Consider the following 19356-nt stretch of genomic DNA (forward strand, 5'->3'; position numbering starts at 1 on the left):
GGCGGTCAGGAGGAGGGGGCAACAACGGCAGGCGAGGAGACGGCGGCACATGGGCGGTCAGCGGGGCGCCTGCATGCGCGCCACAGTTACTGCGGGCATGCATGGCATGGCCGTTAAGGGCATGGCCATCGCTCCAACCTAGATCGGTGCCTGGATGCAAAGGTGCAGCCCTGCAGGTGGCAGGTGCTTCCTACAGAAGAGCCGGTTGTTTCGGTGGGAAAATAGCCGAAAGGTGAGAGGAAAGGAGTAAAGAAAGGATGGAGTAGGGCCCACTTTGGTAAAACACTACTGCAGCCTGCGTTGGGAAGCGGCTGGAGCAGCACGTTGCTGCCTCCATTGTACATGCTCTAATGCGGCCGCCCACCCTGTCCACAGGCACGTCCTAGACCGGTCAAACGTGACCCGCGGACCCGCGGACGTGACCGTAAACGTGGGCCTGTCCACGCGCAAACAGACTCGGCCACCGCAAATAGACTTGGCTCACCATGCCGCTACTCCGTCCACCACCACGGCACAACGCGCGGCCGGGAGAAACGTCTCCTGCTCTACCGCCTCCGTCGCAGAGCACAATCAAGGTAACCATATACTACGTACTACAAGAGGGGAATCGTAGTAGTATAGTGCTTGTCCTATGGCTCTGACGCTTTGTTCCGTGGCGACATTGAGAATTCATTAAGGTGGTCATCGTCGGCGCCACCAAGGAGATCGGGAGGGCGGCGGTGAGCAGGGCGAGGGGGATGGAGCTCGCGGGTGCCATTGATACCCAGTGCATAGGGCAGGATGCGGGAGAGGTGCTTGCTTGCTCACTCACCACTCGTCCCCTTGTGCTCTGTCTGTCTCTTTTCTTGGTCTGTAAGCGGAGAGCTGGTGTTGTTTCTTCAGTTAAGTAGCATGGAATGGAAGAACCCCTGGAGATTCTGGTGCTTAATGATCTCGCCATGGTTCTCGGCTCCATAGCACAGATATTAATTGGTATCTCCATTTGTGAAATTTAGATTTTATTGTCGTCGGTGCGCCTTATGCTGACTGAAAATTCTGCTCTTTTCAGTCAAGAGGAACCGGCGTGGTTGTTGATTTCAGTGAACCTTCTCTTGTCTATCTATGACAATGTCAAGCAGGTACGTTATCCGGTGAGGGTCTACTTCCATGAGCATCCAGATTTTGCAAATGCAGGTTCAAAGAGCGGCAGAGAACCAAAACTAATACCTCAAAAAGGCATTTCAGAAATCACAACAATGACAGAGAAAAACATAATGCCGTTCAGAGCTCTTCCATTGCTGAATTATTTATTATTCCTATCAAGATGCAGAATAAGATATTTATTTAAATAATCTGAACATAATTCCTTTAACATCGTGAATGCAAAAAATGGTTTATGCGCAGACAACAGCGTTTGGCTTAAGCAGTATCTATCGTATACGTTCCCAAAATCGAGATGGATACAGTAACCGAGCTGTCAGCATTCTGCGAGAAGGCAAGCATGGTAGGACTGATTATTTCTAAAATTCACCACGCTCAGATTATTAAACCATGCGATCTTACGCCGAGTTCATGATCAGGGCTGCTTGGTAGCACCGACACTGTCGATTGGATCGGATCGGTACTCCTTCAGCAAGCTGCAATCCAGGCCTCATTTCACTACAATAACGTCGAGATTGTGGAATCAAGGCCTAACCCATCGGTAAGGAGCATCCCTAACAAATGAAACATGCCAATGGAAAACGTCTACATTGCTCATCAAAAACAGAAATACTATTGCCAAGAAATCGAGATATGTTATCATCAGTGTGCAGATTGCTAGACTAATCTTTGACATTGAACAGGGCCTGCCATCGCAAGACGCAGTACAGATTGCAAATAACATATCTGATCTTGGTCGGATATACAACAGGGAAGATATGGACGCTAATAATCCACTAAGTGTGACAAAAATAATTCAGCAATTTTCCTTTCAGAGTGATTTCTTAGTAACAAAGGCAGAAGCACTGTTTTCGAAGATATCCTTGCTTTTATTCTAAATTGTACTCCATACAAGTAAATCTTCTGCAGCAAATAAAAAACAGTAAATGATATGTTCCACAAACTGACTGGCTAGTGTTGAAAAAGGAGAGAGGCCAGGTGCTCGGAGAAGACGGAGTGCGTGTGCACAGCATGGTTCTTCCAAGGTTTGCCTCAAGCACGTCGGTCATTTTGTCACTGGAGAGGTGCTTAAGCTCTAGCAATATATGCTTGTCACGGCCCGGCTGATTGCCACGCAGGTTGTAGTCGTGGTTGGTAGGAGAACGAGGGCGAGGCCCTCGCTTGCCTATGGTTGGAGAAGGGGGTGAGGAGGGGCGCCGTGGCGCAGGAGCAAGGGAGGAGAGGTTGTAGGATATTCTCTGCATGCGTTTATTGATCCAAGGGCTGGCTATATATAGTCTAATTACAAGACCAGACTAAGACTCCTATTACAATTGGGTGTTGGCAGGGTAACCTTCTTCAGGACTAAACCTTTCCAACTAATACCCAGACTCCTAATCTTTTGGGGAATACACTTAGCAGCGTATCATTTCATTGAAAGAGGAGGAGATGTAGCTGTTACAGGGAGTTACAGGGTGCGGCCTCGCAGACGTACACAAGCCGGCGTCTGGGAGGGCGCAACGATGAGCAGGGGGGAGAGGATGCTCAGCCTCATAGCAGGTGGATCAGGCTACAGGTAAGATGCTAGCTATCCCGGTGGCGCCCGCCTTGGCCCAAAGGCGGGCATCGTCCTTGATGCTCTTGATCAGGTCTTCAGTGGAGGGGCGTAGGCCATCGAAGATGGCTGCGTTGCGATGCTTCCAAATTGCCCAAGCGGTCAGCGCAATGATGGAGTTAAGGCCTTTCCTCAAAGAGCCAGGGGAGGCCTCCGTAGCCGCAATCCACCAGGCGAAGAAGCTCGCGGTGTCGTCGAGCGGCGGGGCGACTAGGCGATATCAGAAGAGGATCTCGTGCCAGGTGATGCAAGAGAACACGCAGCCGACGAGAAGGTGATCGATTGACTCCACCTCCTGGTCGCAGAGAATGCAGGTTGGGTCGGTGGATAGGCCGCGGCGAACTCGCTGCTCTGCGGTCCAGCATCAGTCGAGGTAGGCGAGCCAGAGGAAGACTTTGTTGTGGAGAGGGGCCCAACTTTTCCATAGAAGTTTCCAGCATGGTGGTGAGGTGGAGCCGTGGAACAACGCATGGTAGCAAGAGCTGGCAGTGTAGACTCCTTTAGCTGTCCAATTCCAGGAGAGGCGATCAGGCTCATCAAAGAGGGCGACAAGTTGTAGCTTGCACCACAAGTTCACATACTCGATGACTACCTGGGGCCCGAGGGTGCCGTGGATATCAACGATCCAAGCACTATTGGCAAGCCCATCGTGGACCAGTGTGCGGCGACGCCAGCGACGTGGTACAAGAGAGGTGAGAGTGGGGGCGAGCTCGGGAATGGAATGGCCATCAAGCCAGTGGTCACTCCAGAAGTGGCAAGTCTTGCCGTCGCCAAGATGCCAGGAGGTGGAGGCCCGGAAGAAACGGCCAGCCTCGTCGTTGTGGGGGAGCTGCAGATGATGCCACGACCGCGACGGGTCGGTGGCCTTGAGCCAGAGCCAGCGACACCTCAATGATATGCCGGCGAGGCGGAGGTCCTGTTGGAAATATGCCCTAGAGGCAATAATAAAAGTATTATTATATTTCATTGTTCATGATAATTGTCTTTTATTCATGCTATAACTGTATTATTCGGAAATCGTAATACACGTGTGAATACTTAGACCACACTATGTCCCTGGTAAGCCTCTAGTTGACCAGCTCGTTGTGATCAACAGATAGTCATGGTTTCCTGACTATGGACATTGGATGTCGTTGATAACGGGATCACATCATTAGGAGAATGATGTGATGGACAAGACCCAATCCTAAGCATAGCATAAAAGATCGTGTAGTTCGTTTTGCTAGAGCTTTGCAAGTGTCAAGTATCTCTTCCTTCGACCATGAGATCGTGTAACTCCCGGATACCGTAAGAGTACCTTGGGTGTATCAAACGTCACAACGTAACTGGGTGACTATAAAGGTGCATTACAGGTATCTCCGAAAGTAGCTGTTGGGTTGACACGGATCGAGACTGGGATTTGTCACTCCGTATGACGGAGAGGTATCTCTGGGCCCACTCGGTAATGCATCATCATAATGAGCTCAATGTGACCAAGGTGTTGGACACGGGATCATGCATTACGGTACGAGTAAAGTGACTTGCCGGTAACGAGACTGAACAAGGTATTGGATACCGACGATCGAGTCTCGGGCAAGTAACGTACCGATTGACAAAGGGAATTGCATACAGGGTTTGATCGAATCCTCGACATAGTGGTTCATCCGATGACAACATCGAGGAGCATGTGGGAGCCATCATGGGTATCCAGATCCCGCTGATGGTTATTGACTGAGAGCGTCTCGGTCATGTCTGCATGTCTCCCGAACCCGTAGGGTCTACACACTTAAGGTTCGGTGACGCTAGGGTTATGAAGATATGGATATGCAGAAACCCGAATGTTGTTCGGAGTCCCGGATGAGATCCCAGACGTCACGAGGAGTTCCGGAATGGTCCGGAGGTAAAGAATTATATATAGGAAGTGCTATTTCGGGCATCGGGACAAGTTTCGGGGTTATCGGTATTGTACCGGGACCACCGGAAGGGTCCCGGGGGTCCACCGGGTGGGGCCACCTGTCCCGGGGGGCCACATGGGCTGTAGGGGGTGCGCCTTGGCCATCATGGGCCAAGGGCACCAGCCCCTATAGGCCCATGCGCCTAGGGTTTCCCCCTAGGAGGAGTCCTAGTGGTGGAAGGCACCCCTAGGTGCCTTGGGGGGGAGGGAAACCTCCCCTAGGCCGCCGCCCCCCCTAGTAGATCTCATCTACTAGGGCCGGCGCCCCCCCTGGCACCCCTATATATAGTGGGGGAGAGGAGGGACTTCATACACCAGCCCCTGGCGCCTCCTCCTCCCCCCGTTACGTCTCTCCCTCGTAGTCTCGGCGAAGCCCTGCTGCTGTGACGCCCTGCATCCACCACCACGCCGTCGTGCTGCTGGATCTTCATCAACCTCTCCTTCCCCCTTGCTGGATCAAGAAGGAGGAGACGTCTCCCGTCCCGTACGTGTGTTGAACGCGGAGGTGCCGTCCGTTCGGCGCTGGTCATTGGTGATTTGGATCACGTCGAGTACGACTACATCATCACCTTGCAAGCTTCCGCACGCGATCTACAAGTGGTATGTAGATGCAAACTCTCTCCCTAGACTCGTTGCTTAGATGAACTCATAGATGGATCTTGGTGAAACCGTAGGAAAAATTTTAATTTTCTGCAACGTTCCCCAACAGTCTGTTGGAAATATGCCCTAAAGGCAATAATAAAAGTATTATTATATTTCATTGTTCATGATAATTGTCTTTTATTCATGCTATAACTGTATTATCCGGAAATCGTAATACACGTGTGAATACTTAGACCACACTATGTCCCTGGTAAGCCTCTAGTTGACCAGCTCGTTGTGATCAACAGATAGTCATGGTTTCCTGACTATGGACATTGGATGTCGTTGATAACGGGATCACATCATTAGGAGAATGATGTGATGGACAAGACCCAATCCTAAGCATAGCATAAAAGATCGTGTAGTTCGTTTTGCTAGAGCTTTGCAAGTGTCAAGTATCTCTTCCTTCGACCATGAGATCGTGTGACTCCCGGATACCGTAAGAGTGCCTTGGGTGTATCAAACGTCACAACGTAACTGGGTGACTATAAAGGTGCATTACAGGTATCTCCGAAAGTAGCTGTTGGGTTGACACGGATCGAGACTGGGATTTGTCACTCCGTATGACGGAGAGGTATCTCTGGGCCCACTCGGTAATGCATCATCATAATGAGCTCAATGTGACCAAGGTGTTGGACACGGGATCATGCATTACGGTACGAGTAAAGTGACTTGCCGGTAACGAGACTGAACAAGGTATTGGATACCGACGATCGAGTCTCGGGCAAGTAACGTACCGATTGACAAAGGGAATTGCATACAGGGTTTGATCGAATCCTCGACATAGTGGTTCATCCGATGACAACATCGAGGAGCATGTGGGAGCCATCATGGGTATCCAGATCCCGCTGATGGTTATTGACTGAGAGCGTCTCGGTCATGTCTGCATGTCTCCCGAACCCGTAGGGTCTACACACTTAAGGTTCGGTGACGCTAGGGTTATGAAGATATGGATATGCAGAAACCCGAATGTTGTTCGAAGTCCCGGATGAGATCCCGGACGTCACGAGGAGTTCCGGAATGGTCCGGAGGTAAAGAATTATATATAGGAAGTGCTATTTCGGGCATCGGGACAAGTTTCGGGGTTATCGGTATTGTACCGGGACCACCGGAAGGGTCCCGGGGGTCCACCGGGTGGGGCCACCTGTCCCGGGGGGCCACATGGGCTGTAGGGGGTGCGCCTTGGCCATCATGGGCCAAGGGCACCAGCCCCTATAGGCCCATGCGCCTAGGGTTTCCCCCTAGGAGGAGTCCTAGTGGTGGAAGGCACCCCTAGGTGCCTTGGGGGGGAGGGAAACCTCCCCTAGGCCGCCGCCCCCCCTAGTAGATCTCATCTACTAGGGCCGGCGCCCCCCTGGCACCCCTATATATAGTGGGGGAGAGGAGGGACTTAATACACCAGCCCCTGGCGCCTCCACCTCCCCCCGTTACGTCTCTCCCTCGTAGTCTCGGCGAAGCCCTGCTGCTGTGACGCCCTGCATCCACCACCACGCCGTCGTGCTGCTGGATCTTCATCAACCTCTCCTTCCCCCTTGCTGGATCAAGAAGGAGACGTCTCCCGTCCCGTACGTGTGTTGAACGCGGAGGTGTCGTCCGTTCGGCGCTGGTCATCGGTGATTTGGATCACGTCGAGTACGACTACATCATCACCTTGCAAGCTTCCGCACGCGATCTACAAGTGGTATGTAGATGCAAACTCTCCCCTTTCTACTCGTTGCTGGTCTCTCCATAGATAGATCTTGGTGTTACGTAGGAAATTTTTTGAATTTCTGCTACGTTCCCCAACAGTGGCATCATGAGCTAGGTCTATTGCGTAGATTCTTTGCACGAGTAGAACACAAAGTAGTTGTGGGTGTTGATGTTGTACAATATGCTTACCGTTACTAGTCCAATCTTGTTTCGACGGTATTGTGGGATGAAGCGGCCCGGACCGACCTTACACGTACTCTTACGTGAGACAGGTTCCACCGATTGACATGCACTTGGTGCATAAGGTGGCTAGCGGGTGCCAGTCTCTCCCACTTTAGTCGGAACGGATTCGATGAAAAGGGTCCTTATGAAGGGTAAATAGCAATTGGTATATCACGTTGTGGTCTTGCGTAGGTAAGAAACGTTCTTGCTAGAAACCCATAGCAGCCACGTAAAACATGCAAACAACAATTAGAGGACGTCTAACTTGTTTTTGCAGGGTATGCTATGTGATGTGATATGGCCAAAAGGATGTGATGAATGATATGTGATGTATGAGATTGATCATGTTCTTGTAATAGGATTCACGACTTGCATGTCGATGAGTATGACAACCGGCAGGAGCCATAGGAGTTGTCTTTATTTTTTGTATGACCTGCGTGTCATTGAAGAACGCCATGTAACTACTTTACTTTATTGCTAAACGCGTTAGTCATAGAAGTAGAAGTAGTCGTTGGCGTGACAACTTCATGAAGACACGATGATGGAGATCATGATGATGGAGATCATGGTGTCAAGCCGGTGACAAGATGATCATGGAGCCCCGAAGATGAAGATCAAAGGAGCTATATGATATTGGCCATATCATGTCACTACTCTATTTGATTGCATGTGATGTTTATCATGTTTATGCATCTTGTTTACTTAGGACGACGGTAGTAAATAAGATGATCCCTTATAAAATTTCAAGAAGTGTTCTCCCCTAACTGTGCACCATTGCTACAGTTCGTCGCTTCTAAGCACCACGTGATGATCGGGTGTGATGGATTCTCACGTTCACATACAACGGGTGTAAGACAGTTTTACATAGCGAAAACACTTAGGGTTAACTTGACGAGCCTAGCATGTGCAGACATGGCCTCGGAACACGGAGACCGAAAGGTCGAACACGAATCGTATAGAAGATACGATCAACATGAAAATGTTCACCGACGATGACTAGTCCGTCTCACGTGATGATCGGACACGGGCTAGTCGACTCGGATCGTGTAACACTTAGATGACTAAAGGGATGTCTAATCTAAGTGGGAGTTCATAATTTGATTAGAACTTTATTATCATGAACTTAGTCTAAAACCTTTGCAAATATGTCTTGTAGATCAATGGCCAACGCTAATGTCAACATGAACTTCAACGCGTTCCTAGAGAAAACCAAGCTGAAAGATGATGGCAGCAACTATACGGACTGGGTCCGGAACCTGAGGATCATCCTCATAGCTGCCAGGAAACAATATGTCCTAGAAGGACCGCTAGGTGACGCTCCCGTCCCAGAGAACCAAGACATTATGAATGCTTGGCAGTCTCGCGCTGATGATTACTCCCTCGTTCAGTGCGGCATGCTTTACAGCTTAAAACCGGGGCTCCAAAAGCGTTTTGAGCATCACGGAGCATATGAGATGTTCGAAGAGCTGAAACTAGTTTTTCAAGCTCATGCCCGGGTCGAGAGATATGATGTCTCCGACAAGTTCTACAGTTGTAAGATGGAGGAAAACAGTTCTGTCAGTGAGCACATCCTGAAGATGTCTGGGTCGCACAACTGTATGACCCAGCTGAACATTAACCTCCCAGATGAGGCGGTCATTGACAGAATCCTCCAGTCGCTCCCACCAAGCTACAAGAGCTTTGTGATGAACTACAACATGCAGGGAATGGAAAAGACCATTCCTGAAGTGTTCTCGATGCTGAAGTCAGCAGAGGCTGAAATCAAGAAAGAACATCAAGTGTTGATGGTCAATAAGACCACTAAGTTCAAGAAGGGCAAGGGTAAGAAGAACTTCAAGAAGGACGGCAAAGATGTTGCCGCGCCTGGTAAGCCAGTTACCGGGAAGAAGTCAAAGAATGGACCCAAGCCTGAGACTGAGTGCTTTTATTGCAAGGGGAAGGGTCACTGGAAGCGGAACTGCCCCAAATACTTAGCGGATAAGAAGGCCGGCAACACCAAAGGTATATTTGATATACATGTGATTGATGTGTACCTTACCAGTAATCGTAGTAACTCCTGGGTATTTGATACCGGTGCCGTTGCTCATATTTGTAACTCACAGCAGGAGCTGCGGAATAAACGGAGACTGGCAAAGGATGAGGTGACGATGCGCGTCGGGAATGGTTCCAGAGTCGATGTGATCGCCGTCGGCACGCTGCCTCTACATTTACCTACGGGATTAGTTTTGAACCTTAATAATTGTTATTTAGTGCCAAGTTTGAGCATGAACATTGTATCAGGATCTCGTTTAATACGAGATGGCTACTCATTTAAGTCTGAGAATAATGGTTGTTCGATTTATATGAGAGATATGTTTCATGGTCATGCTCCGATGGTCAATGGTTTATTCTTAATGAATCTCGAGCGTAATATTACACATGTTCATAGTGTAGATGCCAAAAGATTTAAAGTTGATAACGATAGTCCCACATACTTGTGGCACTGCCGCCTTGGTCACATTGGTGTCAAGCGCATGAAGAAGCTCCATGCCGATGGACTTTTAGAGTCTCTTGATTATGAATCATTTGACACGTGCGAACCATGCCTCTTGGGCAAAATGACCAAGACTCCGTTCTCCGGAACAATGGAGCGAGCAACGAACTTGTTGGAAATCATACATACCGATGTGTGCGGTCCAATGAGCGTTGAGGCTCGCGGAGGATATCGTTATGTTCTCACTCTCACAGATGACTTGAGTAGATATGGGTATGTCTACTTAATGAAACACAAGTCTGAGACCTTTGAAAAGTTCAAGGAATTTCAGAATGAGGTGGAGAATCAACGTGACCGAAAGATAAAATTCTTACGATCAGATCGTGGAGGAGAATACTTAAGTCACGAATTTGGTACACACTTAAAGAAATGTGGAATCGTTTCACAGCTCACGCCGCCTGGAACTCCTCAGCGAAACGGTGTGTCCGAACGTCGTAATCGCACTCTATTGGATATGGTGCGGTCTATGATGTCTCTTACCGATTTACCGCTATCATTTTGGGGATACGCTCTAGAGACATCTACATTCACTTTAAATAGGGCACCGTCTAAATCCGTTGAGACGACACCGTATGAATTATGGTTTGGAAAGAAACCTAAGCTGTCGTTTCTAAAAGTTTGGGGATGCGAAGCTTATGTCAAGAAACTTCAACCTGAAAAGCTCGAACCCAAGTCGAAAAAATGCGTATTCATAGGATACCCTAAGGAAACTGTAGGGTATACCTTCTACTTAAGATCCGAAGGCAAGATCTTTGTTGCCAAGAACGGATGCTTTCTGGAAAAAGAGTTTCTCTCGAAAGAAGTAAGTGGGAGGAAAGTAGAACTCGATGAAGTACTACCTCTTGAGCGGGATAGTGACGCAGCACAGGAAACCGTTCCTGTGATGCCCACACCAACTGAAGAGGAAAACCATGATAATGATCAAAGTACTTCGGATCAAGTTACTGCTGAACTTCGTAGGTCCACAAGGACACGTTCCGCACCAGAATGGTACGACAACCCTGTCCTGGAAATCATGTTGTTAGACAACAATGAACCTTCGAACTATGAAGAAGCAATGACGGGCCCGGATTCCAACAAATGGCTTGAAGCCATGAAATCCGAGATTGAATCCATGTATGAAAACAAAGTATGGACTTTGACAGACTTGCCCGATGATCGGCGAGCGATAGAAAACAAATGGATCTTTAAGAAGAAGACGGACGCGGATGGTAATGTTACCATCTATAAAGCTCGACTTGTCGCTAAGGGTTATCGACAGGTTCAAGGGATTGACTACGACGAGACATTCTCTCCCGTAGCGAAGCTAAAGTCCGTCCGAATCATGTTAGCAATTGCCGCATACTATGATTATGAGATATGGCAGATGGACGTCAAAACAGCATTCCTTAACGGGCATCTTAAGGAAGAACTGTATATGATGCAGCCGGAAGGTTTTGTCGATCCTCAGAACGCTAACAAAGTATGCAAGCTCCAGCGATCCATTTATGGACTGGTGCAAGCATCTCGGAGTTGGAACATTCGCTTTGATGAGATGATCAAAGCGTTTGGGTTTATGCAGACTTATGGAGAAGCCTGCGTTTACAAGAAAGTGAGTGGGAGCTCTGTAGCATTTCTCATATTATATGTAGATGACATACTCCTGATGGGAAATAATACAGAATTTCTGGACAGCATTAAGGCCTACTTGAATAAGTGTTTTTCAATGAAGGACCTTGGAGAAGCTGCTTATATATTAGGCATCAAGATCTATAGAGATAGATCGAGACGCCTCATAGGTCTTTCACAAAGCACATACCTTGATAAGATTTTGAAGAGATTCAGAATGGATCAGTCCAAGAAGGGGTTCTTGCCTATGTTACAAGGTATGAGACTGAGCTCAGCTCAGTCACCGACCACGGCAAAAGATAAAGAAGAGATGAGTGTCATCCCCTATGCTTCAGCCATAGGATCTATTATGTATGCCATGCTGTGTACCAGACCCGATGTAAACCTTGCCGTAAGTTTGGTAGCAAGATACCAAAGTAATCCCGGCAAGGAACACTGGACAGCGGTCAAGAATATCCTGAAGTACCTGAAAAGGACAAAGGACATGTTTCTCGTTTATGGAGGAGACGAAGAGCTCGTCGTAAAGGGTTACGTCGACGCTAGCTTCGACTCAGATCCGGATGACTCTAAGTCACAAACCGGATACGTGTATATGTTGAATGGTGGAGCAGTAAGCTGGTGCAGCTGCAAGCAGAGCGTCGTGGCGGGATCTACGTGTGAAGCGGAGTACATGGCAGCCTCGGAGGCAGCACATGAAGCGATTTGGGTGAAGAAGTTCATCACCGACCTAGGAGTCATACCCAATGCGTCGGGGCCGATCAAACTCTTCTGTGACAACACTGGAGCTATTGCCCTCGCAAAGGAGCCCAGGTTTCACAAGAAGACCAGGCACATCAAGCGTCGTTTCAACTCCATCCGTGAAAATGTTCAAGATGGAGACATAGAGATTTGCAAAGTGCACACGGATCTGAATGTCGCAGATCCGCTGACTAAACCTCTCTCGCGTGCAAAACATGATCAACACCAGAACTCTATGGGTGTTCGATTCATCACAATGTAAGTAGATTGGTGACTCTAGTGCAAGTGGGAGACTGTTGGAAATATGCCCTAGAGGCAATAATAAAAGTATTATTATATTTCATTGTTCATGATAATTGTCTTTTATTCATGCTATAACTGTATTATCCGGAAATCGTAATACACGTGTGAATACTTAGACCACACTATGTCCCTGGTAAGCCTCTAGTTGACCAGCTCGTTGTGATCAACAGATAGTCATGGTTTCCTGACTATGGACATTGGATGTCGTTGATAACGGGATCACATCATTAGGAGAATGATGTGATGGACAAGACCCAATCCTAAGCATAGCATAAAAGATCGTGTAGTTCGTATTGCTAGAGCTTTGTCAATGTCAAGTATCTCTTCCTTAGACCATGAGATCGTGTAACTCCCGGATACCGTAGAAGTGCCTTGGGTGTATCAAACGTCACAACGTAACTGGGTGACTATAAAGGTGCATTACAGGTATCTCCGAAAGTAGCTGTTGGGTTGACACGGATCGAGACTGGGATTTGTCACTCCGTATGACGGAGAGGTATTCTGGGCCCACTCGGTAATGCATCATCATATTGAGCTCAATGTGACCAAGGTGTTGGACACGGGATCATGCATTACGGTACGAGTAAAGTGACTTGCCGGTAACGAGACTGAACAAGGTATTGGGATACCGACGATCGAGTCTCGGGCAAGTAACGTACCGATTGACAAAGGGAATTGCATACAGGGTTTGATCGAATCCTCGACATAGTGGTTCATCCGATGACAACATCGAGGAGCATGTGGGAGCCATCATGGGTATCCAGATCCCGCTGATGGTTATTGACTGAGAGCGTCTCGGTCATGTCTGCATGTCTCCCGAACCCGTAGGGTCTACACACTTAAGGTTCAGTGACGCTAGGGTTATGAAGATATGGATATGCAGAAACCCGAATGTTGTTCGGAGTCCCGGATGAGATCCCGGACGTCACGAGGAGTTCCGGAATGGTCCGGAGGTAAAGAATTATATATAGGAAGTGCTATTTCGGGCATCGGGACAAGTTTCGGGGTTATCGGTATTGTACCGGGACCACCGGAAGGGTCCCGGGGGTCCACCGGGTGGGGCCACCTGTCCCGGGGGGCCACATGGGCTGTAGGGGGTGTGCCTTGGCCATCATGGGCCAAGGGCACCAGCCCCTATAGGCCCATGCGCCTAGGGTTTCCCCCTAGGAGGAGTCCTAGTGGTGGAAGGCACCCCTAGGTGCCTTGGGGGGGAGGGAAACCTCCCCTAGGCCGCCGCCCCCCTAGTAGATCTCATCTACTAGGGCCGGCGCCCCCCCTGGCACCCCTATATATAGTGGGGGAGAGGAGGGACTTAATACACCAGCCCCTGGCGCCTCCACCTCCCCCCGTTACGTCTCTCCCTCGTAGTCTCGGCGAAGCCCTACTGCTGTGACGCCCTACATCCACCACCACGCCGTCGTGCTGCTGGATCTTCATCAACCTCTCCTTCCCCCTTGCTGGATCAAGAAGGAGGAGACGTCTCCCGTCCCGTACGTGTGTTGAACGCGGAGGTGCCGTCCGTTCGGCGCTGGTCATCGGTGATTTGGATCACGTCGAGTACGACTACATCATCACCTTGCAAGCTTCCGCACGCGATCTACAAGTGGTATGTAGATGCAAACTCTCCCCTTTCTACTCGTTGCTGGTCTCTCCATAGATAGATCTTGGTGTTACGTAGGAATTTTTTTGAATTTCTGCTATGTTCCCCAACAGGTCCCTCACGCCAAGGCCACCAAACTCCACCAGGCGGCACACCCGCTGCCAGGCAACCAGGCAGCATCCAGAGCTGGCATCGCGGCGCCCATGCCAGAAGAAGTCTCGGATAATGCGAGTAATTTGCTTGAGGATCTTCGGTCATATGGCAATCGCCATGAGAATGTGAATGGGCATCGCGGTGAGCACGTGGCGCACAAGGGCAAGCCGCTCACCGCGAGATAGCAGCGCGACCTTCTAGGTCGCGAGCTTTCTTGCCAGCTTATCCACCAGAGGAAGCAGGGCCGATGAGGGGGTCTCGCGGACGGACAGGGAAAGACCTAGGTAAACAATGGGGAAGTCCACGACTGCGCATCCAATCGTGGAGTTAATGGTGGTGATCACCTCATGGCCGTAGCGAATGGGGGTGGTCGAGCATTTGAGGAAGTTGGTACGCAGACCGGAGGCATCGCCAAACACCCACAACAGCTCGCGGATCGTAGCCAGCTCCGAACTGGTTGGGTGGCAGAAGATCACCACATCGTCGGCGAACAGCGATATGCTTGACGCGGCGTGCGGTTGGTAAGTTGCTGAAGCATGCCGGCGCGCGACGCATGCTGGATCAAGGAGTTCAGCGTGTCGATCGCAATGGTGAAGAGCAGCGCGAGACGGGGTCCCCCTGGCGTAGCCCGCATGCATGATCGATGGGTGGCCCGGGGTTGCTGTTGACAAGGACTCGCGTGGATCCCGTGGATAGGAGGATGCACACCCATTCGCACCAGCGACGCCCAAATCCGAGATGGCACAAAGTTTGAAGGAGAAAGGGCCAGGATACGGTGTCGAACACCTTCGTGATGTCGAGTTTGAGGAGAATTCTCGGGGCCTTCAAGTTATGGAGCAGGCGAGCGGTTTGTTGAACTAGAAGGAAGTTGCCGTGCACAGTGCGACCAGCGATGAATGCCCTCTGGTTGACAGAGACGAGCCTCCCCATCTTCGGAGCGAGCCTCATAGAGAGGACTTTAGCAAAAAGCTTGGCCAGCAAGTGAATCAAGCTGATCGGCCTGTAGTCTCCGAGCGTGCACGCGTCGGGCTTCTTGGGGAGGAGAATGAGAAGGGCTTCATTGAGCTTGTGAAAGCCGTGACCGTTCAAGGCGTAGAGTTTATCAAACGCAGCACAGATGTCGGCCTTGATGATCGGCCAGCATGCGCACAGGAACTCGGCCGTGAACCCATCAGGTCCGGGCGCCTTGCCGGTGGGGAGAAGCTTGACGGCGGCCCAGATTTCCTCCTCGGTGAATGGTTGCTCCAGGTCGTCGAGGTTAAAGTGGCGAGGATCGATGCTCGCAAGATCGATGGAGTGATCTCTGGCCGTTGAAGTACCCAGGATGGAGCAGAAGTGACCGTAGGCCGCCTTGGCCATCGCCCCATTGTCAGACACGGTTTGCGAACCCACACGGAATGAGGCCATGTGGTTCTTCTGCGCACGGTGGGCGGCATGGATTTTGAAGATGGCCACGTTGGTATCGCCTTCGTGGAGCCAGCCGAGGCGCACACGTTGGTGGAGGATGGAACGCTCGAGGGAGGCCAGTCCGAGATAGGCGCGTTTGAGCTCGTGGCGAAGCCAGATTTCAGTCGAGGACAGGGGACGGGAGTCTTGCGCCACGTCAAGGCGGTAGATGATTTCACGCGCAACCTGAAGCTGCGGGGAGATGTTGCCCGTGGTGCGTGCTCCCCAACTCTGGAGGCGGCGGGCCCCGGTCAGCGGTCAGGCCCGACAGCCTTTGACGAATAGGGGGCCCAGAGGTGACGCTGCCAGTGGTGGGATGGGGCCCGAGAACGCCCTGGTAGCCACGGAAAGGCGGCCCGGCGCGCCGTCGACGACGATGAGGACCCGCGCCTCGTCCCGAGGGGCCGTTGGAGCGACGGTCACTGCCGGGCGGAGGGAAATCATGGCGGCGGGGCCAGGCGGCAGGGACGGGCGGTGAGGAACCATGCCCGCCGCCGTCGGACTCGGCGGGCGGAGGTGAGGGCGGCGGAGAGGGAAAGTGAAAGTCCTCGGTGCGGCGCACGTGGATGGACACTAGGAAACGCAGCATCGGGACGGCGAAGAGGTTGACGAGGTCGGGGTTGGCGCCGGCAAGCGCGTCGGGCTCGGCGAGGAGGAGCTCGGACTCGTGAGGGATGGCGTCGGGGTTGGTAGTCCATGCCGACAGCCGAAAGACAGACATGTCACTGCCATCGAGCGTCTCGGGGGCGAGTCGATCGACAAGGCAGAAGGGCGAGAGGAGTCGCAAGGTGGAGGAGATGTCCCAACCGTGCTCGAGGATGCCGGTGATCTCTATGTCAACAGAAATGCGCAGGGAGACGGGCTCAGCCCCCTCGAGGCGGCTCCATGGGTGCATGATCAGTCTGAATTTCACGGCACGCACGGGCACGGCGGCGACAAGCGCGCGGGTGGCCGCGTCGTGGAACCGGAGGAGGAACTCATCAAAGTGCCACCGGTGGACGGAGAAGGCCAACTGCGGAATCAGAAAGCGCACGCACACCGCGCATGACGTCGTCGGCGGAGACGCCAGAGCGGTTCCCGGCCACGATGGCGACCAGAGCAAGGTCGAGGGCACGCTCGGCGGCCTCCAGGCGCGCAGTGTGCAGCATGAAGCAGACCGCCCCGGCGGGGCGCAAGGCGGTGTGGCCAGACATGGCCAACGGCGCGGCGCGCGGGCTGGACTGCACAGAGCTGTGTGGCGAGGAGGAGGACGGGTCCTGCAGCGAAGGCGTGACCGCGGCGGAGTCAGCGGTTGTTGCTGCAGCGGGGGACGAGGACAGGCGCACCCCCGACCTGGAGGACGCGGGTGGGTGTGGGCCTGCTTCGCTCGAGCCCGAGGAGCCAGGGGAGCGGTGGGGCGACGGGCGCGGACGCTTGGCCGACGGTGCGTCGCTCGAGGGGGAGCGGGGGCGTGGGACGGTGCAGAGACGGGCGATGTGGCCGAAGTGCCTGCAGCGACGACATCGCACGTCCTTCCGACACTCGTTGTGGGGGTTCCAGGTGCCAAGGCAGCGCGGCCATTCGTCGGGGCGAGGGGGCGACGGAGGGGAGCGAGGCCGGCGAGGAGGGTTGTCGCGGCAGCGACGACGCAGGCCATGGGGACGCGGGCGGCGCCGACCAGAGCCGACCTCCCAACCCGCACCAACGGCCGGGTCGGCCTAGGCCTCGTTCACGACCCGATGCACCTCAGAGCGAGGGCCCGGGCGCTTGGCGGGTGGCGAGGGCCGAGGTGTAGGGGAGGGAGGGGGCGGGAAGACCGCGGCTGAGCACAGGGCGAGGCGGTATGACCGCGCGCTATGGGCGGACTCGGCGGAAGAAGGGCTCGATTCGAGCCAGCGACGCTCGCGGGGGCGGCCCGCTGCGGCCAGGGACGCGGGGCAGGAATGGGAGGCCATGGGGCCAGGGGGCGCCGGTGCCGGAGTGGCGGCCGGCGCGGGCTGGTGGCCGACGGGGCCGGAGTGGCCGACGGCAGGTGGGCGCAGGAGGGAGCGGGTGGCGGTGCGGTGCGGGCTCAGAGGCGCTTGGTTGGTTTTCCTGCCACGCCACTGAATCTAATACAATCCTCCCCACTTACCTGCCGTTCTATCCTACCAAAGAAAGGTTCTACTTTCCCTTTTCTGACTACTAATCTAAAAAGACTATAATTAAACTAGGACATATCTTTAGGCAGATGCAGGGCTGGCCCGCGCAGGTCCCTTGCGCCTATAGGGCTGGCCCCACATGACAACTTGACTGAACTTTGGATGAACTGATCACACAACCAATTTTTTTTCCAGATTTACACCTTGAAGCATGATGTTACAGATGTTCGATGCTTGATGACAGGACTCATTCTGGCAATACGGAAAGTGATACGCTTGAAGGTACCTGATAGTTATACTGCATTTTTTGAAGTATTCTTAAGAGTTGGTCACTAAAAACGTCACCACATATTTTTGCAGAACTTGATCTATGGTCTGGAGAAGTTCTTGTAGGAAATTATGAACTCACACGTCAAGAGAACTACAATTTTTGCCTTCCAGCTGTTTATGATGAGAGACAAATGGGATTAAAATCAATTCCTTTCCTTGGCTCATAATCAGAAACGGTGCCACTGGCAAGGAAGATTGGAGAACCCAATGAACGTGAGAATTTTGAGAAGAATTGCTCCACACATAAGATGGCACTACAGAGAATAAGCAAGCTGATGACATGCTCTCAGGGGTTATACCTGATGGCTTGATATACCCTGGCTTTTTTCATAACCATACTTTTACAGAAAAATGATAAAACCATACTTAGAGAATATGATATGGGTCCACACAAAGGAACAAAAATTTTCTAGGCACCCTATAATTTTTTCTTAATATCTAGTGTGCCCTTTAACATGGTTAGAGCATCTCCAACAGCCGTGCGAAAGTGCTACATCTCCAGGGTGCTGGTTGCCTCATCACCTTTGAGGAGCTCGGAACCGAGGCTATCTTCCCTGCTACACTCGAAACTATTTCAAACGTTGGGAAGGTTGTGGACAGTCTTTGCATGAGGTCCGCGAAGATCATGGCTTGAATGCTACTGCTCATATCATAATTTATCTGTTGTCTCTGGTTCATCTTGCCACAGTTTTATCAGTGTCTTTTAAGACATTTAATCCTCCCTGTTGATACTTTATTCTGAATATTGGATCTTTTAGTTTTTAAAAAAAAAACATCTACCTCGACAATAGGAGAATGTGTTATTTCTATTTGGTCGCTATGTGTTGTGAAAAGTAGCTGGTCCAAGTATGAAACCATGTTATGCTGCCGTGACATTCTTTTGTGATGATTGCCCATTAGCTTGTTATTTTTTTGAAAAGAGGCAAAATATTTGCCATTTTCATTGATTAAGAAGAAGAGAGTTGCCTGGTTAATTAGAGAAAAACCGGGCGAAAATCTAGATTACAAACCCCACAAGAGGGACACGCGGACGACCTAGCCACAAACGCCAAACAGTCGACCGAAGCATCGAGGACAAGGCAACTCCGATTTTGCTAACGAGCTTCACAAAGTAAGTTGCAAGCCTCGCACCGACCTAGTCCAGTGCAACACCCGGAGAGCACCGCCCGCTAAAAACCGCCCTCATGGAGTCATCGTTGCCGCAGTGGCCCCGCCGCCCGCAGCTTTGACTCCTCTGTCACAGCCAGAAATCAGCATAGACGCACCCATTGACACACCGGACCATCGGCATCAGAAGGACATGCT

At 51.5% G+C, this 19356-nt stretch overlaps 1 pseudogene; it reads left to right on the forward strand.

Moving 5' to 3' along the window:
* Nucleotides 1-485: 485 nt before the first annotated feature.
* On the forward strand, nucleotides 486-18114 carry LOC119292490 (annotated as a pseudogene).
* Nucleotides 18115-19356: the final 1242 nt, after the last annotated feature.

Source organism: Triticum dicoccoides, chromosome 4B (genome assembly GCF_002162155.2).
Source record: "Triticum dicoccoides isolate Atlit2015 ecotype Zavitan chromosome 4B, WEW_v2.0, whole genome shotgun sequence".
NCBI lineage: Eukaryota > Viridiplantae > Streptophyta > Magnoliopsida > Poales > Poaceae > Triticum > Triticum dicoccoides.